Consider the following 26,234-nt stretch of genomic DNA (forward strand, 5'->3'; position numbering starts at 1 on the left):
TAAACTCTCCTTGAATATTAACAAAACAAATTTCATATACTTTAAACACCTTAATTCTAAACATACATTTCGTGGTTCCATTAAAATTAATAACATAAGTCTCGTTGAAAAACAAGAGACAAAATTTTTAGGGGTAATAATCGATTCTAATTGAACTTGGAACAGCCACATTCATAATGTTTTTATAGCACACTAGTTGCCAGAGGTATTGGTATATTATCTAAACTCAAATATTGTCTTTCCCAAAGATCACTATTTACGTTGTACAATTCTTTTATTTTATCACACATTTCATATTGCAATATATTGTGGGGTAACAGCAATAAAACAAAAATAGATTCAATTCTGCGCCTTCAAAAAAAGGCACTCCGTATTTGCTCCCACTCGCAATATTTAGCTCACTCTGATCCCATTTTTCGGAAACTCAAAACGTTGAAAATAAATGATATCCATACTTTACAATCTGCCATTTTTATGTACAAATTCTCAATCAATGCTATACCTACATCCTTTCAAAACATTTTTACTTACAATAGGGACATTCATTCATATCATACACGTCACTCATCAGACTTTCATTTGACAAACCCGAAAATAATTTTAGCACAGAAAACAATTAGACACCACGGCCCAGATATATGGAACAACATACCCAATCATATCAAACTCACTGCATCTGTCTTTTCTTTTAAAGCTTCATTCAAAAAATACCTTTTATCCAGATATTCATAAATCTCCCAACTGCACTTGCACCCACTAGCACACACTAGCACACACTTCATTTTTCAATTTCTACTTTTTTCCCTTGGTTTGATGATTCGTGACATTAATTTTTTTTACAGACACAATTAATTTCTTAGGTTTCCATGTAGCCCTTCCCTTTTTTGGCTGCTATGCTTCAAGCATGTATTTGCTTATATAGTTTGCCTCTGCATTTTACTCATTATATATATATATATTTTTAATGTATTCATGTCTTCAGTCACTACATATAAGATTGTCACTTGGTTATGTACTTTATGCTATATTATGATTATGTTTCAAGCATTGTTAATTTGTTATGTATATTATTTCAATAAATGCAGAAAATCCTGCAAAAAAAAAAGATTGATATTAATGTTTCCTCTAAGATTTTCTGCTCCTTTGAAGTTCACTCAGAAATCATGATTTCAAACATCAATTCTAAAAACAGATAATTAGACTTGCTATTGTATTTCAAAAAGTTGAATTTCGCAGAATAAAAAAGAACGACACTTCGCACAGATATCGTAGGGAACGGTGGGACGGAAAAAAATGTTTAATGCATGAGGACATGAATAAAACAGCGTTTTATCCAATCATACAAGTGCATTGTGCGTATTTTGACGTCATCACTCATGAATTAAACATTGACCTTCCAAAATCAACCTTCAAATTGGACAAATGGCAGCCATGTTTGTTATGTACAAAACCTATGGGAAATCAAAAACGCGCGAAAAAGAGTTGCCTCTCTAGCTCCCTTAGGGAGCTTACGTATACGTAAGATCGTATCTCTGTGTGCCGCCGTGCGTGCTGCCCTCTACGTTCGTTGCCACCGACATATCCGGATCGATATCCATAGAAGAACGTCACGAGCTGAGATCACCCACATCGCATCGCGACTCGGCGCGACTCGACTAGACTCGACTGTACTGGCGGTATACCGTACTGGGCCTACTGTACTACGGGTAAGAAAGTGTTTACCGTATGTTGAAAATATTTGAGAAAGAATTGGTTTTACCGGCAGGGCCTACGTAGGTATAAGTTAATTGACGCGAAGCGTATGTTTGCCTGATTAACTAGGCCTAACGACGTTAGACCGATAATCAGTCTATTTCGGGCAGGATTATGCTCCGTGGCTCCGCTGAGCCTGACTGACTCTCTGAGTCTGTCATTAGACCCTCGGCCTCGCCCTCGGTACTTTCGCTTTGCGCCGAATTGCGGTAGGGGCCTATCCCCGTACGTAGCTAGCTAGGCTACCGACGCGATGTGACGGCCGTAAAAGCCCGTACGTAGGCTAGCTCGAGTCGTATGATATGCGGACGGTATTATCTAAAAAACTAGATCTAGCCCATAGAGATGTATATTAATTATTATTGGCCTTATCGTCATCCAAGTCACTGGGGACAAACTTGAGACACACCTCAAATATCAGCAATCTTTCAATAGAATCCACGGTTGGAAGATTTTCAAAAGAAATGTAGGGTATTGTTTGCGATGCGAAACGGTGCGAAGCTTCTCACTGAGCGGGGACTTCCTTCCACCACACGTTTTCCCATTGACACAATAACAACTGACTCGGACACTTATTCAAACGACAAAAATAGTCTTTCTTTTCACTCCTGTGGCGGTATATTCTTCCAAGTTGATGAAACAATGATCAAAACACTAAATAAGACAAAATTAATAACACTAAAAACACTATTTAACTGTCTAAATACTCCTCGTGATCCGAGTCCCCTTCCCGTGTTGAGTTCGTCTAATTTCCCATAGGAGGTGACTTGGATAACGAGGAGTACTATTAGTCGTTATCCAAGTCCCCTCCTATGCGAAATTGGACGAACTCAACACGGGAAGGGGACTCGGATCACGAGGAGTATTTAGACAGTTAAATACTGTCATAGTGTTTTTAATGTGATTTTCATTGATTTTAATGATTCTTTTTATCGAAAATATTCATTAATCATGTCTATTAAACTGTCTAAGAGTGGCAGAGTGGTTTTGAAGAGGAGGGAAATGAGGGGTAGATGAATATCAACGGGTTAATTGCCGTTTTGTATTTTTAGGAGAGGGGACTTGGATCACGAGTAATAGTACTCCTCGTTATCCAAGTCCCCTCCTATGGGAAATTGGACGAACTTAACACGGGAAGGGGACTCGGATCACGAGGAGTATTTAGACAGTTAAATAGTGTTTTTAATGTGATTTTCATTGATTTTAATGATTCTTATTATCGAAAATATTCATTAATCATGTCTATTAAACTGTCTAAAAGTGGCAGAGTGGTTTTGAAGAGGAGGGAAATGAGGGGTAGATGAATATCAACGGGTTAATTGCCGTTTTGTATTTTTAGGAGAGGGGACTTGGATCACGAGGAGTAGTATATACTGTTTTAATTCAAAGTTCTTTAGACAGTTAAATTGTGTCTTTAATGTCTTTATCGAAAATATTCATTAATCATGTCTATTAAACTGTCTAAGAGTGGCAGAGTGGTTTTGAAGAGGAGGGAAATGAGGGGTAGATGAATATCAACGGGTTAATTGCCGTTTTGTATTTTTAGGAGAGGGGACTTGGATCACGAGTAATAGTACTCCTCGTTATCCAAGTCCCCTCCTATGGGAAATTGGACGAACTTAACACGGGAAGGGGACTCGGATCACGAGGAGTATTTAGACAGTTAAATAGTGTTTTTAATGTGATTTTCATTGATTTTAATGATTCTTATTATCGAAAATATTCATTAATCATGTCTATTAAACCGTCTAAAAGTGGCAGAGTGGTTTTGAAGAGGAGGGAAATGAGGGGTAGATGAATATCAACGGGTTAATTGCTGTTTTGTATTTTTAGGAGAGGGGACTTGGATCACGAGGAGTAGTATATACTAGTGTTGTCAGTCGGTCCGGGATCGGGATGAATTCCCGGCGGTCTGAGGCTCCGAGACGGTTCCGGGATCAATCAACTTAGACCGTATCCCGGCAGGAAAATAAAATCAATAATGGCCAAATTCATGTTGTAATATTTCCCTAATTAGTTTTTGTACTTACGAAATACGAGAGAACAATTTAGTTTCAACTGGCTGTGTGCACATGCACCTCGAAATATTACGCAATCTGTACTCGTCGATCGCATGAGCATGCACGCAATCTAGCTTTGCACACGGCTCCGAGAGATCTGCGCAGACAACAATCGTCTACTGTATAGTCTCATGTGCAGACCTCTTTCACCTCAGTTCGTTTTACTGAGTCATTCATTTACCCCATACTTTCGAGTTGAATCTGCTACGATATGTATGGACTAGTGAATTTATCATGAAATAATTTACTAACAATTGACGATGATGATCTATGAGTATTTGCAAATTTAGTCATTTAAAAAAAGTCGCCATTAATTTTGTGATGATTGTATTTGTTGGGGTATTTTTTTGCGAAAGGGTTTGCAAACAACAACTAGACGAATGCGCATCATGTTTCAGCTGGTTAGAGCCGGGAGAGAGAGAGAGAGAAGGGGGGGTTACGGGAAGTGCTTGGTCGTTCACGACTGGGGACCATCTGTCATCTGTTGACTTGATGTTTACAATTGCAAACCAGTCGGTCAAATCATGGAGCTGTTAATAGCTCTATGGTCAAATCATTTCTCCTAGATATATTTCGACTTAAATTATAAAATTGTACCAAAACGCTGTTAGAATTGGCGATGTTTAAAGTGGCGTTGTTTAAACTTTGAAACAACATTGTTTTGAAAGTCATATCATACCCTATATGTTGTAAAAATATGTTGTTAAATGCATCAAACAAATTATCAATGATATTAACAGTTTTAAATGATATCGTTGGAAATTGCAAAAAATATTTAAAAACAAACTGTTTAAAGTTTAAAAAAATTCTATTGGTTTAATAGTTTAAAAACAGTTGTATATTGACTGGCTTAAACAATGTTTCTTAATATTTAAATAGTTGTTCAAAATATTTTTTACTGTGAATAGTCTGAGTATCTATTCAAATAATGTTTTCTCGATCGAAAGTAATTCATGATTAAAGAAAAAATGAGTTTGTTGTTTTGATGCGAAGTGCCGGCCGCCGGGACTAATCTTGTGTAAATTTCCTAATAAGCTTCTCTGATAAGATAGTATTCACTTTTCTCAGTAGTAGTGATATCAAGGAGATATCTCCTTGGTGATATCATGCTGTTCAGAGTTACGAGAGAGGGAGAGTGAAACTGAAAGTTAAAATTCCGGGCTAGCTAGGGCCACAGGCGCACTGACAAGACATTACGCAATTTGCTTATAACTGTCAACCACGTGCGCACCGACCACAGATCAGTGGCACCGACACGTGTGTTATTGGACTGTCAGATCAGCAGCTGGGTCGACTCAAACATAATTCGGGTCATGTCAGTGGTCATTAATGTTTACAGTTTGCGGTGGTGGCACGCTTTGACTGTCTCATCATTATTTTCCCCACGTTTTGAGTGAATATTTACAATTTGCGGTGGTGGCATGCACACTTTGACCATGGAGCTAACAGTTAATAGTTCTATGCTTTGACTGTCTGGTGCACCGCCAGTGCGCAGTGTTTAAAGGAGACACTCGAAGAATCCAAAGTATTTTATAATGCCTTTTTGTGGTCATCATTGTAAAGGGGAAGTATTACTAATCAGATATATAACTTCACTTTTCAAAATAGTCATTAGAGTTTGCAGAAATCAGCTCTCAAAAATGATTTATTTTCATGCCATATTTCTGCCTTCCATCGGTCCTCTTGCGAGCTCCAGCTGAGTGACGTCACACAATGAGCGTGAGCAGCTGAGCTGACAGCAGCCCATTGAAGACGATCTTTCCAATCAGCGTTTTTTTGCTCTTAGAATTGTTTATTCCTCACAAGATTGGTCTTGTTATATAGATAAAAGTTTGAATTTACTGAACAGTGAAATAAAGCGCACATTTAACGTATTTTGGTAACCGATATTTAGCTTAGAAAAAATGATTTTTTTTCAAGAAATATATTTGAATAAACAAAGCATATTTTCACTTAGAAATCACACTTGCGACAAATTGATATTATAATCAATATAAAGCATAGACATTCTTCGTCACGACTGAAAAAAAATTATGAAATTTCATTACGTAACAAAGTCAGGAACCACAAAATAACATGGCAATATCCATCGCGAAATGATTGAAATTGCAGTTGAATTGCCGAAACATGATTAGCCCACAGCGGCGAGCGGACTTTGTTTGATATATCTTAAAAGCACGCTACAATGTAGGGAGTGGTCTGTGGCCAAACGTGTTGGCCATCGTTTTGTCGTGTGCGAGGACCCTGGTTCAAAACTCGGATTAACTTGGTTATTTTTTTTTAATTCCTTCTCGTCCCTACCCAGCTTTTTTTTCTTGTGAAATCCCATTCAGACCTGTATTTATCAAATCTTATTTAATTGCTGCTTTTGATTTTCAAGTTCTTGATTAGATTCTACTCTTATTTGGGATGGGAGGGGTACAGGATGAGTTAAAAGTCAAGTCCACATCAACTAAAAATTATTTGAATAGAGTAATTTCCCTTGCTGTTTTTACTCAAAACAGTCACAAAACAATGATATGCAAATTAGTGTTGTCACATCACATTCGTTTCTAATTTTTTTGTGGCATTTTGTTTTTTAATTCTTTGCAGATTTGAGTATAGGAATTTCTTCATCCGAACACAATAGGTTACATTTACGGAACTGTAACTCTAAATGTTATTTGGAGGAATTAAAATCCCTCTGAAAATTTTTCAGAAAATAAATAGAAAATGAAATATCAAATCTACATGTCATGTAAATATATCAAACAACAAAATACAAAAGAACTTAGTGCGTGTGACATAACGGTTAGTGTAATTTGCACATCGACACAGATGAGCATATCATCGTTTTATAAATTAGGCAAAATTTCTCAATGTTAGAGTAGTAATTATATTAATTTGAATTAAAGTTTTTATGAAATTTCCTGCAATATCTTATTTTTCTTTAAATTCAAATGAATTTTTGATTGTGTGGACTTCTCCTTTACTCTTAATGTAGGGAATGCATAGCAATATTTATCCAGAAACAAAATTGTCTTAAAATATGCAAATCTGTAATTGGGCACATGTTCACTTTTCTTTCATCCAGGCCACTTCCTCACACCCACCAGGCTTACAGTCTTAGAACAAAAAAAAATGATGAACCATCACACAACAGCACACAACATTCAGTGCTTCACAATAAATATTTCACTTCTGTTCATACATGTACATGCAATAAATATTGTGGAAAACAAATAAAAGGCGTACCCATATTCAAATACCGTTTAAAAGGACAAATATATTATACCTTTCGAGAAAAATCAGCACGTTAGATATCTGATAACAAAACACAAATATGGGGCACTGCAAGAAACTTATGTTCCATTGCAAATCAAGCGTAAGTCTTAAATTCAAATTCAAGCGTAATAAGGTTGAGTTGCAATAGCAGTTCAACTACATGTACATGTTTGTCTTTAATCAAAGGACTTACCCTTGATTTGGGACGTGTGATTGATTAGAAAATTTCTTGCAAAATGCCCTAATAACATTAAAATTGTTTTTTTTGTTTTAAGTTGTGTGTTCTTATTTTCAACAAGCTGTATTCCTGTCCAAGTCAATTTTTTAGTTCTCTCCAAAACTGTGCTCAAAATCGTTTCCAAGATCGATAAAGATAAATTTTCTGTTGCATCATTATCAGTCCAAAACTTGCATCGTAGCTCCTGGAAAGAGTGAAAAAAAAATGTCTATATCCAAATCAGTAAGAAGACATGATGGAATCTCCCAGATTGAAGTAGCGAGCAGAGACCAGAAGTCACCAGGGTCAGCAAGTGTGCAGATCTGTGTGTAGAAGAGAGAAAAAATAAAGAAATAATTTAAATAATCAAATCAAAGTATGAATTTCATTATCTTGATGATTGACAACGCGCGGTGGCATGTAATTCCCGGTCAACAACAAATAATAGTAGGTTTAGACACCTGAAAAATTCCACTCAGAACACTGGTGCTCTACCTCAACGCTCAAGTGATGTTTGTGTAGGCCCCACTCTACTTACCACTTAGCGGTAGTGAATCACTTGAGGTACGGTACTCTGTGTCATTACAAAGAGTGCATTTATCTTCATTGTTTTATGTTGAAGGCACTACGCATTCATATGTAGAAGCACTCTAATCAGAAAGAAACACCAGACTCTAGTTTTGGCCAGGAATCAGCATGATCAGGGTAACCACTGCTGAAAATTTGTCTTGCTTCATGACATCGGCATTATGGTGATATAATTCTGTGTATCTGGATGTATACGATACAGGGCCCTCCTGAGCATAAACGCATTGGGTACTAGACCTGTGTATAATAAAAACTTAAACATTTGGCCTTATCGTGAAAACATTCGGCCTTATCGTGAAATTTGGTGTTTGTGCGCTCGTTGTGTACAAAGTCAATGGGAGTGGATCACCGCCGTTGACGAAATAAACGGCAGTGAATGGACTGGGGACAAAAACTACGATAATGCCAAACATTCCTCTGAAACAGCATATTTTCAGCCATGGTCCATGCCAGTGCTCCTAAATAATTTAATCGCCTGAGTCCTGACCAGTTTATTTAGAAATCTGACTGAAGTCTTTGTGAAGAAAAATCTGCTGGAATTGTGCAAAAACATTATTTCTAAAATAAAGACTTTTTAATTTTAATAGTAGTCATGCCAAAATGCATGATTCTAAAATTATATCAGATCTGTATCTGTCATCTGACCTGAATGCATCGTCAGAACAAGTACAGACTACAGTTTCCAAACATGCTTACCTTGACTTTTGACTGGATCAAACAGCGTAACCTGCATCGGCAGCAAGTGAATGGGACCGTACAGCTTGGAATCAGAGCAACACAACGAAGACTGTCGAGTGGACAAAATCGGTCTTTCCAGTTCATAATTCAATAAAAATGGACAAAGTAACACAGTTCTGGTTCTCTTATAGTCTGAAGATGTCGAAATCGGATATCACAACACATGAAGAAAACGGTAAATTCGAAGAAAAATAGAGACCAGGAAGGTGTATCAGTGTATTCTGCACAGAGAGATAGTGTGTAGTCGATCATGTGACGTCATTCTTCTCGACTGTTTTCGATCGCGTGAATGTCTGCCTGGGGGCGGCTGGGGGGCTGAGAAGGGTCTCTATTAATGTCATTTCTTGCATTTCCACAACATCTGTAAGACTTTTTAGTGACATGTTTGTGTATAAAAAGACAAGACCTTTCCATTCATATATAATTTGTCTATAATCATCACTTTCGTGAATTTTCTTTGTGTGTATCCTTTAAGGCTGGAAATGTAGGTATACACTTTTGGATTGCATTTGTGCGTGGAGATATGTTTCGGGATTCGGGACGAGCCGAGATCCCGATAAGGAAATTTTGAAGTTGCCGGGACGGTTTCGGACCGGGATTTTTTTCTAGATAACAACACTAGTATATACTGTTTTAATTCAAAGTTCTTTAGACAGTTAAATTGTGTCTTTAATGTCTTTATCGAAAATATTCATTAATCATGTCTATCAAACTGTCTAAGAGTGGCAGAGTGGTTTTGAAGAGGAGGGAAATGAGGGGTAGATGAATATCAACGGGTTAATTGCCGTTTTGTATTTTTAGGAGAGGGGACTTGGATCACGAGTAATAGTACTCCTCGTTATCCAAGTCCCCTCCTATGGGAAATTGGACGAACTTAACACGGGAAGGGGACTCGGATCACGAGGAGTATTTAGACAGTTAAATAGTGTTTTAAATGTGATTTTCATTGATTTTAATGATTCTTATTATCGAAAATATTCATTAATCGTGTCTATTAAACTGTCTAAAAGTGGCAGAGTGGTTTTGAAGAGGAGGGAAATGAGGGGTAGATGAATATCAACGGGTTAATTGCCGTTTTGTATTTTTAGGAGAGGGGACTTGGATCACGAGTAGTATATACTGTTTTTTTATTCAAAGTTCTTTAGACAGTTAAATAGTGTCTTTAATGTGATTTTCATTGATTTAAATGATTCTTATTATCGAAAATATTCATTAATCATCTCTAGGAAACTGTCTAAAAGTGGCAGAGTGGTTTTGAAGAGGAGGGAAATGAGGGGTAGATGAATATCAACGGGTTAATTGCCGTTTTGTATTTTTAGGAGAGGGGACTTGGATCACGAGGAGTAGTATACTGTTTTAATTCAATTCTATTGATCTTAAATAATTCATCATTGAAAATAGGAAACAAGTAACACAGTGGTTTAATTCGGATGAAGGGGGACTTGAATCACGAGGAGTAATTATAGACCGATTTTCTTTTTACGTACCTTACGAAATAAAGCAATGGAGACAGTTAAGAGATACGCATTTTGATTTATTTAGTAAAAACGTGATAGACGAATAAAGCATAATCATGACAAACATATATAATGAGATTTATTCATAGCATAATTAAAAAGTACGACGATATAAAGCCTATATATACTGAAAAGAAGTAGATGCAATTTTGATTTATTTAGTAAATTAGGGATAAACGAAATAAAGTAATGTTTGCAGAAGAGGGATATACTCGGGGCCGATCTATTTAGTAAAAGTGTAAACGAAATAAAGCAAATTTCATAGTGTGGGAAACATAAGAAGATGAATATAATCTTGATTTATGTATATGAAAAGTACTAATTTACAAAATAAAGCAATGGAGATTGAAAAGATGATTCAATCCTGATTTATTTAGTAAATTAGGAATCAACTAAATAAAGCAATTGAGACTGTTCGAGGGATATATTGGGGCCGATTTATTTAGTAAAAATGTAAACGAAATAAAGCAAATTTCATAGTGTGGGAAACATAAAAAGATGAATATAATCATGATTTATTTATATGAAAAGTACTAATTTACTAACTAAAGCAATAGAGATTGAAAAGAAGTATATGCAATTCGATCTGATTTATAACGCCAATAAAGTGAAGATAGACCAAAGATTGTAGAGTGGCGTACGCGGCGCTCTACAATCTTTGGTGGAGACTGAAAAGAGACAAGTCACACACTAACCTACGATGGAGGTTGGTAGAAACATGCAGGTAGGACATGTTTTACGTTGTGAAAAATTGTCCGTGGATACGAGTCACCGGGGACTTGGATCACGATAATGCCATATTATTGACACTAGAGGGCGGACTTCATCAAATTGCTGTGAATCCATGTTCGGGGTGGCCGCCATCTTAAAGAGGGCAAAAAATAGGTTGCTGTACCGTGCCACTGTACGTGCATTACCTATGATGTATTCAGGGCAATCCGGCGCTAATGCAGTTTCGCACCGGCCGGTTACCAGCATACCTCATCACCAGTATTTGTTCCCAAATGTCATGACAAGTCTTTCAGTCACATTTCGATGTCAATATATCCACCACTTTTCAAAATATCGTGATCGGGAATGGCTGTATTTCTCCTTCGATCTCAACGTTGTTGATCGACACGTCGTAGACATCGCTTGGATTCACCATGCACCGTAATGTTGATATGAACTGAAGTTAGCAACCAAATCATGCGAAAATGTGGCGAACAAATCGCCAGCATGCTGCATGCGAATCTATGTTCGCATGATTTGGTTGCTAACTTAAGTTCATATCAACATTACGGTGCACGGTGAATCCAAGCGATCCGCGAAGCGACACGGCGCTTCGCGGATCGCTTGGATTCACCGTGCACCGTAATGTTGATATGAACCAGTAGAGGCGCTGGTCCAAAAATTGGGATTGTCCCAGAAAACAAGGATATCCTCATAAACCAAGACAAATCATGTCTTGATAAATTGAGACTGTCCTTGTTTATGGGGACATTTTTTTTTCACTTCCCCCTATGGGACAAAGACAGCAAGTACGGAAATTGAGAGTGCTAAAAATAGATTCAGTGACCTCAATTCCCCCAGTTCACCGTCTATTTTTCATGACTTACCGTCTTCCAATAATCTTGTTATGAAACCTGATATGTTTACATTGACTAGCACACTTGATTGGTGTCGGCACTTGACAGGTGAATGAACATTCCTAGATTTCTTGTGTGAAGAAATCCTTATAAACTGAGACAGTCCCTGTAAACTGGGACGATCCCAATTTTCTGACCAGCGCCTCAACTGTGAACTGAAGTTAGCAACCAAATCATGCGAAAATGTGGCGAACAAACTGCCAGCATGCCGCATGCGAATCTATGTTTGCATGATTTGGTTGCTAACTTCAGTTCATATCAACATTACGGTGCACGGTGAATCCAAGTGATCCGCGAAGCGATGTCGATCAACGATGTTGAGATCGAAGCCGAAATACAGCCATTCCCGATCACAATATTTTGAAAAGTGGTGGATATATTGACATCGAAATGTGACTGAGACAAGTGAGAGACTTGTCATGACATTTGGTAACAAGTATTGGTGATTAGGTGTGCTGGTAATCGGCTGGTGCGAAACAATGCGGCAATCCTGTATTTTAGGGGTCTAAATTATTTTAGGTTGCTAACTTCACTTCAGGCAACTGCTCCAAGACCGTTGTTAATGGTAGTTCAGTAGTGCGTGCCGGGTATGGCGGGCCGTTTATTATTTCTTCATTGCATACCCCCCCGGCCCGGCCATGACTAGTCCCGGGTCACGTGACACCCGACGGCTTTAGGTATACCATTATTCTATACCACCCCCTGGCCCCTATATATCGCATGATACCCCACTGGTAAATACAACTTTACTACAGTACATAGGCGACTGGCGTGTAGCTGTATACTAGTCCTATAATAATGGCATTAACGGCCCGCCATACCCGGCACGTACGTACGTTAACAACGGTCTTGGAAGTTGGAGCTGTTGCCTGAAGTTAGCAACCTAAAATAATTTAGACCCCTAAAATACAGGATTGCCTAGATCAGGGCTTGGTCTGAAGTTTCCCCTCCTTTCAGTTAATTTTGAGGAAATCATGCTGTTTTCGGCTGTACATCCAGAAGGAAAAAAGGCAGTGGTATTTCCTTTCATTGTCCATTAAGTAGAAATCATACGGTGAATCACCGATCCCATTAAATATAATATTGGAGACTATGCGACGTTAGCTATATTTAACACCACGGGTGTACTGTTAAATCTAACATCAGCCCAATCAATAAAGGACCACACCATCTGGTGTTGGAGTATACACTGCCACTGGTGTTAAGATTACCAACATTTAGGATGTTAAAATATATCAACACCAGTCTTGGTGTTCGATTTGAACACGAGTCGGAGAATGTCATGAAGTTGACACCATTTGGTGTTCATTTGACACCCTCGAACACCTGCAGAAACGAAAATTTAAACGAAAGTTTAAATCACCCATTGGTGTAAAAAAATACCAACACCAGCTTTGGTGTTTCACGGTTCGGATTCACACCATTTGGTGTCCGATTTCAAGTTCATCAACACCTGCAGCCTGACGGTGTAACTTAACAATAGGGTATTTTTTTTTTAATATATACCCCAACAACAGACAGTATTGAGTTACTCCAGTGAAGTGTAACTTCAACAATAATTTTTGTTAAAATATTTCTATCCAACACCTGTCACGGTGTTGTTTCAACACTGAGTATTTGGTGCTTATTTTACACTCTAAGTGTTGTTTCAACACAGTATATTGCTTGAACACTGAGTGTCAAATGAGCACCAAATAATGAGAACATATGAACACTCTAAAGTGTTAAAGTTGACCTTATCTGACACCCTTGTCACAGTATATGCTATATGATGGCTTATAATTGAATAACTACTTCTCAGTCGACCTCGTCGTTTTTCCCCCGTTTTCTGGATGTTCAGCCCATCTCCTTTATGAAATATGCATGGTTATCATATATTTTAACATAAAAATGTTTTGCCTTGTGATGTTAACGTTGCATACAGCATTAGATTGAAAATATAATGTAAGAAAGTAAAATATGTGATATTCTCCCATAGAGCCGTGTGTTATAAATCCGCGCTCTTGCCCTCTTTAAGATGGCGGCTGCGCAATACATGGAATCACAGCCGCATTACGCGCGCGTCAATGCGAGCGATTACTCTAGTCTAGTGTCAATAATATACATCTCTATGATCTAGCCATTATCCTTAAAATCTGGCATCATCAAAGTGTAAAGTGACCTAAAATTACCTTTTGGCAGAGGCCTAACGAACTTAGATCTACTAGATCTAGACCTAGATCATGCCCTTTTTTAGGATGAATTCGGTATTCAAGAAAATGATTACCGGTACGCACGGGGGGGGGGGGGGGGGGGCACTCAGTATATAATGCATAGTGGGTATGTGCCGCGGAGGGGACCCACATTTTCACACTCAAATTTCCGTTCCAAGGCATAGCATTTTTGTCTTATTGAGAAAAAGAACAAAGAAAGCCGCTCCAAGGCATAGCATTTTCTTCTTATTGAGAAAAAAGAAGAGAGAAATCCGCTCCAAAGCTTCGCATATTTTTCGTTACGCCGCTCCGATCGCATTGAATGAGCTGCAATTTTGGTGAAAAGCGGCCGCAGAGCTCCCCCCGGCGGAGGCCGCGCTAGCTGCATCATGCACGCATGACCGTTCCATAGGGATGCATATGCACTCACACGCTGGCGATCCGTTCCAAGGACCCCCGTTTTCACAAACATTTGTCGTTCCGAAGCCCGTTCTGAGGACCCTCCTTTTTACAATAATCCCGCTCCAAGGCCCCCGTTTTTTGTCTCGCCCGCGGCACACCCCCACCACTTTTTTGGTCGAGTGCTCCCCCCGGGCCGGTACGGTACCGACTACCGTACCGATTAGTCTTGAGGACGCAATGGTGATGACTTTTTAAATACTGTCATATACTTCTTCATCAATGACAGAGATGCCAAGTTCAAAGACCAGCTATGCGTGAGATTTTCTGTGAATCTGAGTGAGATCACAGACATTGTGTACAATGTACCGTATATGAGGATAGGCTGTGATAGTTGCGTGAGACAGAGATTTGAGGGGATGAACAAGAGTCCAAAATGCTTGAGTCTCACGCATAATGCATGAGACTTGGTAGCTGTGCAATGATGAAGAAGTATATGACAGTATTTAAAAAGTCTGATGAAGAAGTAAATGACAGTATTTTAAAAGTCATCATTGCGTCATGAAGAAGTATAGACCTATGACAATATTAAAAAATCATCATCATTGCGTCCTCAAAACTAACGTATGATGGGGTGACCATAATTTTCGCACATTTTAAAAATCGTCATGAAGTGGATTTTCAATCAAAAATTTCTCATAGCTCACACAAAATTAATCAAATATAAATACCAAACGGAAAGCAAGATCCCAAAGTCAAATTTGCTTGACGGAATTTATAGTAGGTGACAGGTTTATAGCGGTAACCCGACACATGCTCCGGCGACGATTGCTCCGGTGACAAATGCTCCCCAAAATTCCACATTTACTCCGCGACATTTACTCCTTGACATTTGCTCCGCCGACATTTGCTCCGCCGATATTTGCTCCGCCGACTGTTGCTCCGGCGACAGTTGCTCCGCCGACAATTGCTCCGCCGACAGTTGCTCTACCGACAATTGCTCCACATTTAGCGACAAATGCTCTGGCGACAAATGCTACCTGAACGACACATGCTCCGGCGACAGTTGCTCCGCATGTAGGGACAAATGCTCCGCTGATAATGCCATCCACCGAAAAATTATTATTTTTTTTGTGTGTAAAACTAACAACGCTTCTTCTCCAAAGCTGTATGGTCATTATTATTCTGTATATTCCTAATTGAATTGCTCAGCGGAAAGAAATAGTTTGGCTCAAATTAAATTTCCCATCAGCGCTTTTATCTCGATTATTTCTCCCTTTGTTTCCTTGAAAACCACGTTCTCCCCCGTCCCTCTCTCATCCTGTTTTAATTTTTTTTCTCTCTCTCTCATTCCTAGTAACTTCTGTTCCTATTTTTTTTTCAACCTCTCCCTATTTCTTTTTCAACCTCTCCCTTCTATCTCTTTCTTCTCGCTCTAATGATATTTTGGTCTGTTTTCACTGTTTATTCTTCTAACTTTTTCCTACCCCCTCAAATGGAATTGAAAACTAATAAAGTTTTACAATCTTGTTAGGTGTTTCCTGTCACTTTCACTCAATTTTCTTTTATTATTTTTTCCCTTCAATTACGTGCAGTGTGAAAACAACTCTCCTCTTGAAGGACATGTCCACCACAAGAAAAGGTTGATTTGAATAAAAAGAGAAAATTCAAACAAGCGTAACACTGAAAATTTCATCAAAATCGGATGTAAAATAAGAAAGTTATGATGTTTTTAAGTTTCGCTTAATGTCACAAAATAGTTATATGCACATCCTGGTCGTTATGCAAATGAGAGAACTGATGACATCACTTAGTCACTATCTCTTTTGTATTTTATTATAAAAAATATACAATATTCAAGTTTTCTCCTCATTTTCCTGTGAAAAAAAGTTTTATTTCTCCCTGAACATGTGGAATTATCATTGTTTAACATTTCTTTGAAGGAGTAGTTCTGATAGTCACTTCTTAGCTTTATTCTTATAAATCAACATAAATATATATCATAATCCTTATTTGAATAATGCAATCGCGAGTGCTAGCATTTATTTTTTATATTTTTTTTGTCCTAAAATTTGAACATTCTGGACAATGTTATCATAAAAAGATGTGTATGCAACTGGATAAAAACTACGAATGCGAATCGCTATACAGGCTTTGAACTGATCAAAAAGGTACCTTTTAAGGTTTGCCTGCAGTTAGCCATGAAGGAGTTACATATTTTAACAATCAAATAATGCGAGCGTGAAGTGCGATCGGAAAATTTCGAGATTAAGACCTAAAATGAGATACTCCATTCACGTTTTGTAAATTATGTAAAGGATGGGTAATTGGGGATCTTCCTAACACTAATAATGCGAGCGCAAAGCGCAAGCAATATTTTTTATACACGTTTTGAACTGATCGAAAAGGTACCTGTTAAGGACTGCTTGCAGTTAACCATGAAGACTCTATATATTTCTGCAATCAAATAATGCGAGCGCGAAGCGCGAGCTGAAAATTTTTACCTTTCTACTTAAAGAATGAAAAAATTCAATCAATTTCTTTAATCGTGAACAGGATAGCTATATAACTAAACGATTGATGTGAGCGCGAAGCGCAAGTAACAAAATTCGAAATTTAGTCCTAAAAACGGGACACTATTCACGTTTTGTAAATCATGAATAGGATGAGTAATAGGGGATCTTCCTATATTAATAATGCAAGAACAGAGCACAAGCAGAAAATTGTTGATATTGTAATCTGAAACTGGATAATGATTTAAATAGAGAACAAGTTGCGTATCTGATGAAACATGCTCGCGTGTGTTTTATATTTAGACCTAGAAACTAGGCATTCTAAATATATCTTTTATCATGAAAATCAATAAAAAAGGGTGTATTTCAGCTCTATATTTCAAGCAATTTTCAGGAAAATTGTGAGGTGGATATGGATCGTACCGAAAAAACAGCTAATATTTTTCATTATTATTACTTTAGGTTTTGACAAGGGACCAGGACATCATTAGGACAAGTCATCACATGATCTTCCTATTCCTCTTGCTAAGTGCAAGATTAAACAAAGGGACAATTTAATTCTAAAATAATTTATCTTATTTATTAAGCTATATGCCTATTAAAGTAGGGCACGAAATTATGGCCTGAAAACTGAACATTTCAAGAACTTTGGTAATTATGAATAAGATGCACGAGTAAATACGTTTTTAACAATTAATGCAAGCGCAAATCGCGAGCCGAAACTTTTGATAAACTGTCATGAAATGTGGATTTTAAGAAGTTTGTTGTATAATCAGTATTGGCACATACATTACTCGCTAATCAAACTGCGAGCGTGCAGCGCTAGCTGATACGTTTCGGCAATCAGATCTGCAAAGGGATATTTTGAAACTTTATGGAATACACGAAAATAATAAAGTTAACTTATAAGTTAACATTTGCAAGCGTGCAGCACGAGCAGAAAATATTAATGTTCAAATCGTAAAACTAACATTTTAAAAAATAACTTTAAAACAATTTGTAAATCAAACAAAGTAATGAAAGTTCGATTTCCGCGGCGAATTATATTTTGGATATTGACTTCCAAACTTTATATTTAAGCTCCATACACGAAAATAATAAAGTTAACTTATAAGTTAACATTTGCAAGCGTGCAGCACGAGCAGAAAATATTAATGTTCAAATCGTAAAACTAACATTTTAAAAAATAACTTTAAAACAATTTGTAAATCAAACAAAGTAATGAAAGTTCGATTTCCGCGGCGAATTATATTTTGGATATTGACTTCCAAACTTTATATTTAAGCTCCATATTGAACAAGATATGTAAATCAACTAACAAGCAATGCGAGCATGAAGTGCGAGCGAAAATTTTAAAAAGTGAAATATGAAAGATTCTTTATATTTCCAAGTCTTTCACTTGTCTTCCTCTTCTTTAGATTCTCTCTTTTCCCTGTTTTTTTTCTTTTTTTCCCCTTTTTTCTTTTTTTTTGCTCCGCCAATAGGAGGACCCGGGCCCCTCGCCCCTAGATCCGCCTATGATATATAGTGGTAAAACAACTTGAATGATAAAACAAAACAATACAAAAAAGTATGTAACGCAAAAGGATGTAACAAATATTTTCGTCAGAGCAAGTGTCTTATCTTCCTTTAGGCCTAGTAACTGTCGGTAGAAGAATCGTGAGCAGAGCAATTGTTATTCGAAGAGCATTTGTCGCAGGTATTTTATTTAGGTCTTATATACTTTTTTTAAAGCAACATGCCGAGAAACTGTCGATGGAGCAATTGTGGATGGAGCAATTATTGGCGGAGCATTTGTCCCTACATGCGGAGCAAATGTCGGTGGAGCAACTGTCCCTACATGCGGAGCAAATATTGGTGGAGCAATTGTCGCCGGAGCATGTGTCGTTCGGGTAGCATTTGTCGCCGGAGCATTTGTCACTAAATGTGGACCAATTGTCGGTGGAGCAACTTTCGGCGGAGTAACTGTCGGCGGAGCAACTTTCGGTGGAGCAACTGTCGGCGGAGCAAATGTCGGCGGAGCAAATGTCGGCGGAGCAAATGTCGAAGAGCAAATGTCGCGGAGCAAATGTCGCATTTTGGGGAGCATTTGTCACCGGAGCAATCGTCGCCGGAGCATGTGTCATGGATTCTTTATAGCACGATCTCAAAATTCCATGACGATCGACTAATAGTATTACGCGCTCGGCTGAAAAATGTCAGAAAAAAGTGTGACCTTAATTTGCAAAATGATTGTTTTGCAAGGCTTTAGAAATTAGAACAGAAATCAAGTAGACAAAGGTAAGATAATTACATCAGATGGAGGTTAAAATGCCATAAATTCGGTTGGTATCACATTTTACTTGTTGGATACCTCAGCTTGCAAACTGGTGATTTCTTGATGCTTGTCGAGAAGGTCAGATTTTCTTGCAGCGGACGCAAAATATAACAAAATTTGCCGATGTTTTGCCAATATTTTCATTAATAGTGGCCTTACCTTCAAGAAAATTACTATTATTAAGTCGCTCTTTCTGTTGGTTATATCAGTTTTTCAAAATATTAATTAGATATTGAGGTATTCGACCGTGCGGTAAATTAGGTAACGTGCGAATTAAGGTCACACTACCATATTGTATATTGTTCATTAAATAATAAAAGTAGACTCTGTAATATATGTATCTAATTGCTATGACTATGTTGCAAAAAGGAATGTTTCCTCATTTCTACTCTCATTCATTATACAGACAGGACTTAATGCAGTGAATATTGGTAATGATATCAAAATGAGTTCGTACAGAATCCAATGAAATGACCACCAATGTGTCTGCTTGTATAAATAAAATGCATGTGCCAAAGGATTCTGGAAGAAATTGTGTAATTGCTGAGAAATCAGCAAATAAGCACAGGATTCGGGTAGAGCGTCGGGCCCGAGGCTCTAAGCACTAATTATACATTGTCCCACGTGCGCTTATCTGTGTTGGGGATCTTCGGTGTGAACATTTTTCAGCGTAGATTTCAAGATTCACAAAGACAAAGTTCAGTTAATGTAACTGTACCAGATCTAGATCCTTGATGATATACTGACAATTAAGCCTTGTTTTACAGACTTTCTCATGAAATCAGTGTTTACTGCAACTACTGGAATTTCTCTTTAAATGCATATTGATGAAATAATTGTTTTTTCCCATTATAATTTTTTTTTTTTTAATTCAGACAAAAAAATTCATATGGAGATTTTATTGAATAGCTTTACACTTTACAAACATTGAAAGGCTCAGTGCAAACATGATACACCAACAAATTCTTGACTTCCTCACTTTACAGTAGGCCTATATTTATCTTTTCAAATAAAAACTGTATATTTTGTCCCTTTCTTGTAGGTATTGAAATTGGACTGTTGACAACCAAAGATGAGTATCAGCATTTCTGAATTTAGATGTTTGTTACCTAACAAGAAGTTTTAAAGAAAATTGAGAAAATACCTGGAGAATAAATAACAAGATAAGGAGACTTCAAATGAGAGCATAAGTACAGACATAAAAGGTTTTGCTGTGTTGAGCTCTTTTAAAAACAACAATGGGAAGGCAGTTAAACCAGTTTGGTCTCCTGTTATGGAAGAACTTCATTCTTCAGGTAAGCTGTCTTAGAAATTTAGGATTGAACTTTTCTATGAAGAATATGTTATGCATCGTGATATTTGTTAAACAATTCAAAGAATACTCCAATATTAAAGTAAATGTACAATTTGTTTCAATTAGTTGAAAATAAATTCATACTATAAAAAATGTTCATTGAGATTTTTAAGATAATTTTTTACTCGTGAATTGTTTCTGTCTAATAAAAAGGAAACAAGAATACCGGTATTTTGTATTTCACGCTGTCAAATTTATGATGTTGCATGCCATGACTTATTTCATAAATCGCAACATTTCAGTATATAGAAACATATTTGAAATGAATGTGTCTGACTAAATACATGTATTTTGTAATGTTTTGAAAGCAAATTTGGTCATGTATGGATTTTTCTTATTTATAACATGAAGTATTCGGGGAGATAATAGGCCTACAGTATGTGAGGTCAGTGAATGAAAACTTAAAGGACAAGTCCACCTCAGCAAAAAGTTGATTTGAATAAAAAGAGAAAAATCCAACAAGCATAACACTAAAAATATCATCAAAATCAGATACATGTAAAATAAGAAAGTTATGATATTTTAAAATTTTGCTTAAATTCACAAAACAGTTATATGCACATCCTGGTCGGTATGCAAATGAGGACACTGATGATGTCATCCATTTACTATTTCTTTTGTATTTTATTATATGAAATATTCAAATTTTCTCATTGTCAAGTGAAACAACGATTAATTCTTCCCTCAACATGTGGAATTAGCATTGTTTAATAGTATATGGTTCATTCAAGTGGGTCCTTATTTTCAAATATGTAAAAAATTAAATATTGCATAATTCAAACAATAAAAAGCAAAAGATATAGTGAAGGACATCATCGACAGTCTCATTTGCATGTCACTGAATTGTGCATATCACTGTTATGTGAAAAAAAGCGAAACTTTGAAATGTCATAACTTTCTTATTTTACATCCGATTTTGATGAAATTTTCAGCATTATGTTAACTTCATTTTTCTGTATTTATTGAAATTGACATTTTTCTGGGGTGGACTTGACCTTTAACAAATCCCTTACCACTGACTCTTTTTAAAATTGATTTTCTCTGACCTCTCAACTTTGGGCTGCTTTTATTAAAATTAAGTTAAGACTTCAGGGTGCTGAATTTCCCTTAAAGTACACCAAATCATTTACATGTACTTTTAATCAACTTTAGTAAATATCTATTCCTAGGACTTGGTGTAGATTGATATTTTCAAAGACAATTACTTTTTGGAAGTATGATATAAATTTTAAGCAAAAGCATTGTCTGATATATTACAGAATTTTATCCTGTGGACTTGGCCAAATGATTTTTCGTGTTGTCTACTGTACTTAATGTTTAAAGGTCAAGTCCACCTCAGAAAAATGTTGAGTTCAATCAATAGAGAAAAATCAGACAAGCACAATGCTGAAAATTTCATCAAAATCGGATGCAAAATAAGAAAGTTATGACATTTCAAAGTTTCGCTTATTTTCAACAAAATAGTTATATGAAAGAGTCAGTTACATCCAAATGAGAGAGTCGATGATGTCACTCACTCACTATTTCTTTTGTTTTGTATTGTTTGAATTATACGATATTTCAATTTTTACGAATTTGACGATTAGGACCTCCTTGCCCGAAGCACAAAATGTTCAAATAATGGAATTCCACGTGTTCAGGGAGGAATGAAACTTCATTTCACATGACAATGATGAGAAAATAACAATATTTCATATAATAATATACAAAAGAAATAGTGAGTGAGTGATGTCATCAACTCTCTCATTCGGATGTAACTGGCTCGTTCATATAACTATTTTGTTGAAAATAAGCGAAACTTAAAATTGCCATAACTTTCTTATTTTACATCCGATTTTGATGAAACTTTCAGTGTTATGCTTGTTGAATTTTTCTCTTTTTATTCAAATCAAGTTTTTGTTGGGGTGGACTTGTCCTTTTAGAATACTTGGATTGATTTAAATTCAGTTGATACATGTACTTGCACGCATTATGGTTCCCGCATAGTTTGTGCATGGGGTGCACTCATGTGGACCACTGCGCAAACTATGCGTGCCAGTTCGTGGGTAGGTTGTGAAAGCATGCCAAAATTTTCAGCATGTTGAAAATTTTGGCACGCATTACACATTCGTGAACTGTGCGCAGCCTAGTCGTGCCACTGTGTGGCGCCTAGTCGTGCCACTGTGTGGCGTCTAAATAGAGATTTGGTGGCTCAAAAAATAGTGGACACACCCCTGTGGTAGTGGCACGCAGTTCACGACTAGTTCACAACAGGGTTATGCATACTTAACACATAGTTCGCAAATGATATGCGCAAAAAAAATTGTGAGTGCAGACCACCACCTCTTGGTCTGCTCTTTTCCTTTTGGGATATTTCCAATTTGTCTATGCCAATTCGTCAAATAGCTAACTCGTCTACTACCATTTGGTCTATCATCAGTTCGTCCACTCACCACATGGTATATTTTCATTTAGTCAAATGCTATTCTGTCTAATAACCAGTTGGTCCAATAGCCATTTAGTCCATATACCACTTGGTCTAATTAAACTAAAGTGTTAATTGTGCAAAATGAATGAAAAGAAAATGGGTATTAGACCAACTGCTAATCAGACGAAATGGTAATAGATGAAGTGGTAATAGACAAAATGGTAATAGAGGATATGGTAATAGACAAAATGGTGATTAGACAAAGTGATGATTGGACCAAATGGTTATTGGACCAAATTGTTGTTAGACGAAATGTTGATGGACATTATGGCATTAGACTAAATGAAGGGAGACCATGTGGTGAGTGGATGAGTTGGAAGTGGATGAATTTGCAATGTACCTTTTTTTTGTGGGATGCACTGTATATTCACAGTAACAAAGAAATGATCAATAAAAAGACAGAGGGATTGCATTGATAACATAATCATCAACACTGTTTTACAGAGGGATCCCTAACATACATGTAAACACTTGTGAAATCATTAAGAAGAACCATATTTACAATATACACAAGATTAAAAAGTAAGAATTAGAGATCTGAAATAAAAGTTACAAAAAGTCTGGGAAAATGTTCTTAAGGCCTTTTTTTTAAATTAAAAAAATGTTTTCCAATAATTTCATGCGATGGAGAAGAGTATTATAATGAGATGCACCTCTAGATTAGATAGTACAACAAGAATGTTCTGTTTTGGGTTTAAATTTATGAGAATTACGGAGTGAATAATGATGAGAAGATGGTTGAAACATTTTGAGCATGATTGAAGACAGCATGTCATGGACTGGTTTATAAACAAATTTATTTAGATTTTTCTTACGCTTCGAATTAAGGGAAGAACACTGCAATATTTAAATTTGTGCTAGATATGTGAGAGAATAGGGTATTGAGAATATTTTGCTGAAAGCATGTTGTGACAGTATGTGAACTATGCACAAGAAACGCGAAAACATGTCGCTACTATGTCGTGAACTTGTCGGGACAATGCGTGAACTGATAAAGTGTCCCACACCAGCACGCATCAATGCGGGCAACACAATGCGTGCAAGTGTCAACTAGGCATTGTGGTTTAATCTTTGAATAATTTATTACCTTGATTTAAAATGACAGTTTGATGAAGCATTAAATACAGTTGCATTGCATATCTCTTAAATTGTCAACCTTTAACAATTTGTAATTTTTTTTGAAGTTTCGGAGGCCAGTTGGAACAACCTTTGAGATTCTGGTTCCTGTAGCCTGTGCATCGTTACTCCTTTTAGCAAGGTACAGTACATGTACAATCTAGGCAAATTAATTTTCCCCTTATAGTCCAGGATTTTAATTTTTCACTTGGAACAAATTGCAACAGAATTTTTTCCAATGCAGAAAATTTCTTTGAGGTCCATAGAAGACCATACTTAAAGTCCCAGAAAATCCGAATAGGGGAAAATGTCCTAATTTGCATAAACATAATGGTTAGTTTTGATCATATTTGCTCATTTGAATGTAGGGTCGTAGCAGACGACACTAGTGTATACTATGTAATCAGACCCAATTGCAAATCATATAAATTCCGGACTATAAACATTGGCCTCCTAAAACTATAGCTACATCGTAAATATCAGTAAGCAAAGATTTATACTAAAAGAACATGTACTATTAACATTAAATGCACAAATTTGATTCTGTTTGGGACTGTATTAATTGTTTAGCATGAAAGGGTCTAGGCACGGAAACTTTTTATGCTAGTCACATGACGTAATAAATTGATAATAATACAACATTGCTTGTATAGCACATTTCACTACCTATGGGCATCTCTATGTGCTTAAACCCAAAATAATGACATTTTCGATCTCAGAGTTCAAGAGAAAAATGAAAAGTAGCTATAAGACCTGCCACATCCTATTATACTACAACTAAACTGCCGAAGTCACTCGCATCTTTTCTGCATTTTGCCAATTTATGGGTAAAATCTGTCAATTCAGAGCCTCTACAGAGGGAAGGAGTCGATGCTCTGATAGACAAAACCTATTCATTTCTATGTGGTTTCAAATAATAAAAGTGACTTTACCATATAGCAGAAATGCCTTTTGCCTGAATGGAGGGGGGGGGGTCAAAAACTACAATTTTGTATTAATAAAGAGGGGAAATAGGCGAAAAGGGTGGGGAGACTTCGGGAACCCTCGAGAGGGTAGGCTTTACTGAGCCAGTACTTTACAGGCTGCACGGGCCTAATCACAACTGGCAGACCAAAGATATTCATTCGAGCCAACCCATTGCTCAATTTTTAAATTTGATATTGCTGATTGACAAAAATGAATGAATATGGCTGACAATCCAACACTGATTCTAGGGAGGGTACCTACTGAACTTACTTTTTCCAAATTGGAAAGATATTTCACCACTATGGAACTATATTTTCACTGGCGGAAGAATTAGGGTCATTTTACTCTCTCAAGTGATGAATTTGGTCCCCTCAGGTGTAGTCTTTGTAAATGCTGATTTATTTTTAAAATGAGCCGGTCGAGGGACCCTTTTCTGGTCAGATATGGAATGTCAGACATTTATCCTATCCACTGGTAGTAAACATTCAACCCTCGAATTTCCTCCTTATTTTTTATGAATTTATGAGAGGTCCAAAAACTGAACTTAATTGTTATGTGCAAGGCCACAGAGGGGGTATATCAGGTAACAAATTGTGATTAGTACATCATCTGTGTTTGCTTCCCCGAGGCTAGGCTGTGTAGTCTAACGTTAGACTCTAACATTAGTCTCTGACTCTGTGTTGCATGTTTTCGTGTGTTTTTATACACCAACGAGCACTGTTGTATTCGTGTATAGCACCCATTACAGGTAACTAAACATCAATTGCAATTGTGAAATTGGTTTATGGGGAAGGGATGCAGAACAGAGAACTTAATTTAGAGTTTGACTGAATAGTGATGGATTCAAGAGGGAGGGGGAGGGGGTGGTAGAGAAAAGCATGGTAAATATGTCGGGGGGGGGGTAGCTGAAAATGAGTGATACTGCTATCTTGTAACTTTTACTTATTTCTTGCCAGACCAGCCCCCATTCTTTAGAATACAAGCCATCTAACCCCCCCCCTCTCTCTCTCTCTCCCTTGCACTCCTTGTCATAGGAAGATGTGAATGTATACAGTGCGCATAAAAAAAGGGGACAGTTTTGAAAATTCTATGAAAATTTTGTTTCAAATTATTATATCTATATCTTTATGTTAATAGATGCTCTAA

General features: G+C 36.9%; 1 long non-coding RNA gene across 1 annotated transcript; it reads left to right on the forward strand.

The window, feature by feature from the left end:
* Nucleotides 1-1,621: 1,621 nt before the first annotated feature.
* On the forward strand, nucleotides 1,622-24,335 carry LOC121408101. The gene is made up of 3 exons (XR_005968992.1): nucleotides 1,622-1,706; nucleotides 20,228-20,480; nucleotides 24,191-24,335. It is a non-coding gene; the product is annotated as an uncharacterized LOC121408101 (long non-coding RNA).
* Nucleotides 24,336-26,234: the final 1,899 nt, after the last annotated feature.

This window comes from Lytechinus variegatus, chromosome 2, assembly GCF_018143015.1.
Source record: "Lytechinus variegatus isolate NC3 chromosome 2, Lvar_3.0, whole genome shotgun sequence".
In the NCBI taxonomy this organism is placed as follows: Eukaryota; Metazoa; Echinodermata; class Echinoidea; order Temnopleuroida; family Toxopneustidae; genus Lytechinus; species Lytechinus variegatus.